Source organism: Marmota marmota, unplaced genomic scaffold, assembly GCF_001458135.2.
Source record: "Marmota marmota marmota unplaced genomic scaffold, marMar, whole genome shotgun sequence".
NCBI classification, from domain to species: Eukaryota; Metazoa; Chordata; class Mammalia; order Rodentia; family Sciuridae; genus Marmota; species Marmota marmota.
The window spans coordinates 5249201-5258436 of NW_026000079.1; the positions used below are offsets into that span (position 1 = coordinate 5249201).

Below are 9236 nucleotides of genomic sequence, written 5' to 3' on the forward strand. Positions count from 1 at the left end.
ATTTTTTTTTTTTTTTTTTTTTTTTTTTTTTTTTGCAGGGGGGAGCACTGGGGATTAAACTCGGGGACACTCAATCACTGAACCACATCCCAGCCCTATTTTGCATTTTATTTAGAGACAGGGTCTCACTGAGTTGCTTAGCGCCTTGCTGTTGCTGAGGCTGGCTTTGAACTCACGATCCTCCTGCCTCAGCCTCCTAAACCACAGGGATTATAGGCGTGTGCCACCGCACCTGGCCAATTTTCTTTCTTTAAAGGAGGGAGAATTGATCTGTTTTATTTTAAAAATAGCTTTCTTGAGATACAATTCAAATGTCATACAATCCATCCATTTAAAGTGTGCAACCCAACGACTTTCAGTAAGTTCAGAGTCATGCAGCCATCACCACAACCAATTTTAGAAATCTTCATCACTGAAGGAAGAAATTCCCTGACTATTAAGTCAGTCCTAATTTCTCCCCCACCTGTCTTTGCCCTAACCCCAAGCATTTATTTACTCTCTGACTTTGTACATCTGCCTACTCTCGAAATTTTCCCTCCCATCTAACTATAATAAAGTACCCTTTGATCAACATCTCCCCAGCTCGGCCTCCCTCTTAAACACCCGAGCCCTCTGGTAACCACTGTTCTACTCTGTCCTTTTATGAAGTCAGTTTTTTCAGATTCCACACATGAGTGAGATCATGCGGCCCTTGTCTTTGTGCCTGGCTTACTTAGCATAATGTCCTCCAAGTTCATCCGTCCATATTACAAACAGCAGAATTTTGTTCTTTTATGGCTGAATAGTATTCCATTGTGTATATGAACCACATTGGTTTCATTTATTCATCTGCCGATGGCTAGCAATTCTCTTAGGTACAATTTGTCTTTAAATGTGACACGGAGTTCCTCTGGACTTAACGTGGCCTGCCATAAGAGCCACAGCTATGTTGTGTCTTCAGGCCACAATAAGCAAGTGCAATTGGCCTCTTCACCATGTCTGGCCTGCTTCAGGGAGATCAGCAAGATGGGGTTGCCAAAAACTCACCATGACCGTGCAGGCCTGCCCGTCTCTGCCATTTATAGCACAGTGACAGGGCAAGTTGCTGTCTCTGACTGGCTCTCAGTTTCCTTTCCTGTAAAACAGGTGTGATAATAGATCCTACCTCTTAAGGTGGTTGTGAGGATCAAAGAAACTAACCCATGCCAGGTGTCTGTGACAGTCCTGGCACCCCCTGCCTCCCACCTCGCCCACAGACAGAGAAATTGCCATCCAGTTGTGATAGACCCAACCTGATCTTTTCTTAAAATTGGGAGCCATCTCGCCACAAAGCCATGAAAAGCTAATTTCGGCTTTACTATAAATTACTGCAGATTCTGAACCTGCTTGGAATGCCTGCCCGTGCCTTGAACTCACCCTTGCCTGGCTCTCTGACCAGATAGCAGCCCTCTCTCAAACTTTAGTGAGGCCTCATCAATCTTGGCCTTCCCTGGCCAGACAACGACCCTCTCTGAGGCTTTAATGACCTTCATGAATTCTGATGTCGGGGCCAGCAAAAATATAATCTACCATTAGTGTGATGCTTGTCAGAGTTCTGTTATCTGTAACCCCCCCTTTGTGTAACTTTCTGGGCTGTAAAGCTGGGCTGCGAGAAAGCTGTGGCTACTGCCTTGTTCCCTCGGTTTTGGGTGGGAGAGGCAGCCCAGCCGGTCGAAATAATAAGCTTGCTTTAATTTGATTTTCATTGGAGTCAGTGGTCTTTTCTTGCGACCTGGTCTAACAGTTGAATTTACTGAATTTCCCCCTCACATCTCCTCAGTCTGCCCTCTGAAATACAGTAGGTAGGCAATGTCAGCTTGCTTGCTAACTGGGACACCACTATATAAAAGTCAGGTTTATCTAAGACATCACTCTTTCACTCATGTTCGGATTTTTTAAAGCAGTTCTGTCAACAGGGCCTCACCAGGATGTTGGAGCTTTAACAGGGTGAAGGCCAGCACAATCACTTTTTAAAAATAATTCTGATCACAGTCTCAACCACGCACGTAGGTCCTGTTCAAGAAGGGGAGTTAGATGGATTTCAGAAAAGTCATGATACCACCGTGTTTGCTAGGAATCCACTAATGCGGGACGGCCACCTCTGTGGAATGAGACCAAAACCCTGTTTCATATCCTCATTATTAATTTACTTATTTATTGAACCCAGGGGGACTTACCCCCTGAGCCACATCCCCAACCCTTTTTATTTTTCATTCTGAGACAGGGTCTTGCTAAGTTGCTCATGGTCTTGATAAATTGCTGAGGCTGGCTTTGAATTTTGGATTCTCCTGCCCCAGCCTCCCCGAACTGCTGGGATTACAGGGGTGCACCACCGTGCCCAGCTAACCCTGCTGTTTTAATCCACACCTCCCTTCAGAGAGAAGGGTGCAGGCTGCCATCAACTGCCACAGTCCTTTGGGAATTCCTAAACAAGAGAGCCCAGAAGTCCCAGTCTGGGGTGAGGGAGTCGAGCAGGAGTGTTTATCAATGTGCAGCTTCGTTTGCAATAACACACTTTCTATTTTTAAATTTTCTTTTGCTGTCACCAGTATTAAATCCAGGGGTGCTTGACCATTAAGCAACATCCCAGCCCATTTTATATTTTGTTTTGGGACAGGGTCTCACTAAATTGCTGGGGCTAGCCTTGAACTTGTGATCCTACAGCCTCAGCCTCCCAAGTAACAAAAAATACTATTCTATTTGTATTGCATGTTCACTTGGCGAGGTCTTTGTGAAAGCAGGAGTGGAGTCCCCCTTACTTGGTTACTGCCCCTTCTCTCATTCCCCGCTCAGTGGCAGGAGGGTTCAATTGTATCAAGGATCTACATTAATGCTTTGAGATTATTATTTTATATGTTCTCATTCCTCCCTTCTCTCAATAAGATTAGGAAAGCACCTTGTAGTGCTTTGACACAGACTTTTCAAAAGATAAGCCATAGAATGTTATCTAGCCAGATCAAGAACTTCCTTTTGAACTTCCATGGGGCAGTCATGCAGATTCATTCTCCTCCACTAGCTCAGAAGGTCTGTGGTCAGAGCTGCTGACACTCAAGTTCAGTTAAGAACTTCGGATGATGTGGTCAGTAATCTCCAGTCATTGTGTCCTGCTTCCCCAGCTCCTGGTGAGACGGCCTGACACAGTTGGCCATTGCTGTCAACACGCGCAGGTCTCGTGGAAGGTGTCCCACGTGCCACAGGCAGCAGCCAACTCACGTGCCTTTGAGCTGGCAAGTCCCAAGCCCTGGAACAGAGTCCTTGGGGACAACCTCTACTAAACTTCAGTCTATGGCTGCCATGTAGGAAAGAGGGCAGGGGATTTTCAAAGCTCCATATTCTCTCTCTCTCTCTCTCTCTCTCTCTCTCTCTCTCTCTCTCTTAGTGGACAAAGTACCTTTATTTTATTTATTTATTTTTATGTGGTGCTGAGGAGCAAACCCAGGGCCTCACAGGTGCCAGGCGAGTGCTTCACCACTGAGCTCAGCCCCAGCCCCAGCTTTCTTTCCATTCTTTCCATTCTTTTGAAAGCCAGGAATTCAGGTTGTAAATGAAATTCAACTTTTAAGATCGACAAATTACTAAAATGTTTTTAAAGGGCTACATGAAGGGCCCAACATGCAGAGGCCACTAATTCACACCCCTACACACTAAGAGTATTCCTGCACACTGACTTCCGACCTACACAGGCTGGGTGACTGGAGCACTCACAATATTGAGCACTTGATTTAGGAACAAGTATGATCTCCACGTACAGGTAAGAAAACTGAGTCTTGAAGAGTTTGGGTAGTTTCCAAGTCACACAGCAAGTACACAGCAGCGATTTGTCCTGGGGCAGCCCTGCGCTCAAGGGGCGACATTGGCTGGGATTCCTTTGAGTCCACTCTGATGCTTTGAATGCCCCTCCAAGACCTACGTTGGAGTTTAAACCTCAAATTCATGTTTTTGTTTTTTAAACTTCCTAGTTGATGGCACTTATTTGTTTATTGTGGTTCTGGGGATTGAACTCAAGGACTCACGCATTCCAGGCAGTGCTTTACCTCTGAGCTACATCCCCAGCCCCTCAGACTCATGTTGATGGTATTTGGAGGCGGGGCCTTTGGAGGTCACTGGGATTAGATGAGGTCATTAGTATGAAGGCCCCCTGATGGAGCCCTCCTGATGGGACTGGTACTTCCCTAGAGGAGGAGGAGGAGGAGCTGACACAGCTTGCTCTGTCCCACCATGAGATGCCCTCTACCAAGTATGATGTAACAAGACGGCCCTCACCAGGTGCTGGCACCACGTTCTTGGACTTCCCGGCCTCCAAAACGGTATGCCAAATAGACGTTTACTTTTTATAAATTACCCAGTCTCAGCTATTTTGTCAGAGCAACAGAAAACACACCAAGACACCCACCTCTCAGACTAGGGGTGCTGCCAGACACCATGGTGCACACCTCTAACCCCAGGCAGATCACAAATTCAAGGACAGCCTCAGCAAGTAAGGGAGACCCTGTCTCAAAACAAAACATAAAATGGGTTAGGGCCACAGCTCACAAGTAGAGCATCCCTGGGTTCAAGCCCCAGAACCACAAAAATAAAAATAAAAAAATAGGAATACTAATGCATTCAAATTCAGTGTGGTCAGATATCTTCCACTCAAAATATGAAATTCATTTTGTTCTCTTCTAGTGAAGGACAATAATGTTGGAGTTCTGCCAATGAATATTTAAAAACAGTAATTTTAAAAGTCACTGTGAAGCAATTCTGTGCCTCAGATTCAAACTCCTTACTTGAAAATTTCGACCAGAGGGTCATTATGTGTGGATGTCAAACACTGGGAAGAGTGAGGGAGAGGTAACCGAGGGCACTGCTAGATTTCTGTTTCCCACTGCAGTAGCAAGAACTAGAGGCTGTGAAAGGGCTGAGGAAATCCCTACGGGCATTTGCCAGGGCCAATTTCAAATTTTACAAAATCACTTAGAACAGTGTATAGTTTCCAAGCAACTGTAACCAAGTTACTACATCAGTCATGAAAATACAATACACACACATGATCTTTCCAATGAATGGCCCCTGACTCATTTTCACCATCATTAACATAGTCACTCACGGATCTGCAGCAGCAATGATGTCACCATTTGTTCCAGGGAGCCAGAGAGGAAGAAATAGCAGGAGTGTGGTGGGGGCGGGGGGGGGGGGGGGAGGGGGGGGGGCAGGGAGCTGGGAGATGGGCAGAGCGACTGGATGCCTCGTGAAGCTTCATTCCCCCTCCCCGCATTTGAAAATCGGGGATAATAGACCCTACATTGTCAGGTTGTTGTAAAGATTACATGAGTTTACACTGATGAAATGTTTAAAATAGTGTATGACATTTTATTAGTACTCAACAAATGTCAAGTCTATTTTTCTCCTTTCTCCCAGTGAAAATCCCAGGTAAGCAAAACATGCTGACCTCATCAATCAGGGATTCTCAGTAGGAGTGAGGTCACTTCCAGAAAGAGTCTGGGAAATTTACAAGTGTGCATTTTAAACTGTCACAGTGATTTGCAGGCACTGCCAGCATTTCATGGTAAGGTTAGGGTTACACACTAGATGTTCTGTGATCGTGTGTCAATGCAAGGGTGGATTGGCCCATGTCCCTTATGTATCCTCCTAGGCTTCATGAAAGCAAAATGGTAAAAGCACCGTTAATCATTATCTGAACCGGGAGCTGAATTCCATTTTGCATCTAAGCCCAAGGATTTTTTCAGTGCTGGTGACTGAACCCAGGGCCTCTGCATGCTAGGCAATCACTCTACCGTGAAGTCATCTCCCCAGGCCGCAAAGCACTTTTGCACAGCTTTAAAATATTACTGCATTTTCCAGGAATGCAACTATGGTGTAAATCAAGATCAGGTAAAATTAAACTTCACATTGTTTGGAATGTTCCCAAAAGTTGTTCACACTGAAATTAGATGACTGACAACAAATTTGAGTCACCAGCATAACTCAGCTACATCAGCCGCCAGTATCTGTGGCTGCTGCCATGACAGTGGTCTGTGTGACTTGCAAAATTCTTACTCTGTCATTCATTATGTCTTCTTCCTTTTTTTTTTTTTTTAAGGGGGAGCAGTGGGGGCCGTGTGCCAGGGATTGGACTTTGGGGCACCCGACCACTGAGCCACATCCCCAGCCCTATTTTGTATTTTATTAGAGGCAGGGTCTCACTGAGTTGCTTAGCGCCTCACTGTTGCTGAGGCTGGCTTTGAACTCGTGATCCTCCTGCGTCAGCCTCCCAAGCTGCTGGGATTACAGGCGTGTGGCTGCCATTATGTCTTCTAAGGAGGGATTAATGCTTGAGCAATTACCTGAAAGTGTATCTATAGCATTTTATTGTAAAATTTCCCTTTTGTTTTTCCACACATGACAGTTGATTTTCTTAGTTATGCATGTAGATGTAACATTATCTGTGAATTTTGGTTCAAGAGACCAAAGGGAGAATTACAAAGTATTCACAATAATGTGGGCGCGGTGGTGCACCCCTGTAATCCCAGTGATCCTCCTCCTGAGGGAAGATGGTGGCAGGTTTGAGGCCAGCCTCAGCAATTTAACAAGGCCCTATGCAACTTATTGAGACCTTGTCTCAAAATTTAAAAAATAAACAAATAAAAAGGCCTGGACATGTGACGTAGTGTTAAGCACTGCTTAGGTTTGAATTCCAATTTCTTTATTTACTATATATGTTTTCTTTATTTACTATATATGTTTTACTGGGTTCAATTCCCCCTAGTAAAAAGAGTATTTTCTATGAGAGGGGATGTTGAGCCTAAGTGATGGAAACACATACAAAGGCCACATTTTAAATGGAATTCATTAACTGCCAGACTGTGAAAACAACTGAATTCTTTAATCATAACTAGTTATAACTATAACAGATGTTAAAATTAAACTATGTTGGCACTTGATGTGGGAGTAAAATAATGCATCCCTTCAAAGATGTCCATGTCTTAAGTCCCAGAACCTACAAATACAATAAGTTAACTTACATGACAAAAGGAAATTAAGGGTGCCGATGGAATCAAGGTGGCTCATCATCCAACCTTATAGCAGGAATTATGCAGGTGTGCCCAACATAGTCACAAGAGTCCCTGAAAGTGGAAGAGGGGGGCAGGAGAGAGGGAACAGAGGAAGAAGTAGTTATGAAAGTAAGGCACAGAGAGATGCATGACTGCTGGTTCTGAAGATGGGTAAAGAGTCACCAGCTAAGGAGTGTGTGGGGGTGGTCTCTCGAAACTGGAAAGAGCACAGAAACAAATTCTCCTGTGGGCCTTCCAGAAAGGAACACAGCTCTGCCGTGCAGGCCCCTGAAACCCAGTTTGGACACCTAACACACAAGACCCCAGCCTCGTCCGGGCAGCCGGTTGAGTGGGAGTTCCTCTGCGTGGAGTGAACTGGCTGCAAAATAAAGCTGAGAAAAAAGGCGATGAAACGACCAACCACACGGAAGTAATTTTGGAAAGGGGAGCAGGATGGCTGGACGGCCCTAGGGGTCCAATTCCACACTGGAAAGAGAGAGAGCCAGCTAGCCCGCATTTGGTTTACTTATACAAGGGAACTTGAAGGTTTTCTACAGGATGTTCTTTGCCAAATAAAGCAGGAGGTGGGCTGTCCAAGGCCAATGGGTCACGCCCAATTCTGAGAGCTGTCCCATTGGTAGAGAGAGGACAGTCTACACACGGGAATGAGGGTTTGAACCCAGGTGGAGACCTAAGTCCCCCATGGCTCATTACAGAGTAAAAGACCACTCAAGTAGCTTCATGGGTGATGCACCACACAAAACTGGAACATGATCATACATTTCCGTTGTTTAAACGGCTAGATTTGTAGTCATCTGTTACAGCTGCAGTAGAGCCAATATATCTGAAAACATACGCTGTGTATGAAATATCTTTTAATGAAAAATGCAGAATTCAGAAACACACACACACGCACACGCACATGCACACGCACGCACACTGCCTGAAGCTGGGTTTCAGCAGACAGGTAGGGGAAGAGTGGAGCTGGTGCTTCAGAGGCACAAAGTGGACAAGCCAGACTAGTGGCCGAGGCTCAGGAGTCCTGCGCCTAGAACCAGCTTCATAACTCAATTGCTCTATAAATTTCTAAGGGTCAGTCTTCTCTCTGGGCCTCAAGTTTTCTCATTCTGGTAGCAAATATTTACAGAGCACCTACCCCTGACCAGGCCCGGGGCCGGGACCTCTGGCATCAAGGAACAACATTGTCCTTTGTCTTTGACTCCCACTCCAGAAGACAGAAGGTTGACCAGGTGCTGTCTGGGGTCTCATTCAGCTTTAACAGGCTGAGTCCATGACTCAAAATAAAAAGGAATGCTCACTACATGTGTGCATGCAAGGCCGCATGAGTTCATGAATTTTTTGGATTGCAAGAAAAAGTTTTGGGAAATTGAACTACTAAAAAAAATTTTCTAAAACAGCAAAAGAAATCACAACCTCAATTCACCTCAATCCAGAGCATCTGTGTTAAACTTTCCTTTTCTTCCCCAAAATAAGATTTCAGTACTGTCATTACTTTTAATTTCATTTCATTTTAATTTAATGCTTCCTCTGCCCAGCCCCCAAATCAGTGGGTACCTACCAGCATTCTCTTCTCTTGGCAATAATGACGTATTTCACAATATCAGAGCAGCTGTTCCATTACATCTAACTCACGTGCATAGAGAAAAGTATGTTTTGTTTTGTTTGAGAAGGGGTCTCACTGCATTGCCCAGGCTACCTCGAACTCCTGGGCTCAGGTGATTCTCTCACCTCAGCCTCTCAAATTGCAGGGACTACAGGTGTACACCCCGTGCCTGCCTTTAGAGACAATCTCAATGAGTTCATTTTAAGACAAATTTGGAGTGCTTAAAAATGAGGGAGATTATCTTAAGGGGAAAACCAGGAAGAAGAGTAAATTTTAAGGAATAAAGAAACTAAATTAAAGCTGGGTGTGGTGGTGCATACCTGTAATCTCAGTGGCTTGGGAGTCTGAGGCAGGAGGATCACAAGTTCAAGGCCAGCCTCAGCAACTTAGTGAGACCCTGTCTCAAAATAAAAAATAGAAATGGGCTGGTGATGTGGCTTGGGGTTTAAACACCCCTGGGTTCAATCCCTAGAGAAGGAGGAGGAGGAGAAGGAAGAGGAGGAGGAAGAGGAAGAGGAGGAGAAGGAGGAGGAGGAAAAGGAGGAGGAGGAGGAGGAGGA

The 9236-nt window shown here is 45.1% G+C and overlaps 1 protein-coding gene and 1 pseudogene across 1 annotated transcript in view; one reads left to right on the top strand and one right to left on the bottom strand.

Moving 5' to 3' along the window:
• Positions 1-1735: 1735 nt before the first annotated feature.
• Positions 1736-9236, top strand: part of LOC107156790 (elongation factor 1-alpha 1-like) — a 30348-nt gene continuing 22847 nt past the window's right edge. The window contains exon 1 of the mRNA XM_048814836.1: positions 1736-1753. The gene's annotated coding sequence lies outside the window, so the exon portion shown is untranslated. The remainder of the gene's footprint in view (positions 1754-9236) is intronic.
• The window catches only part of LOC107156618, a 4577-nt pseudogene continuing 2453 nt past the window's right edge, over positions 7113-9236 (bottom strand).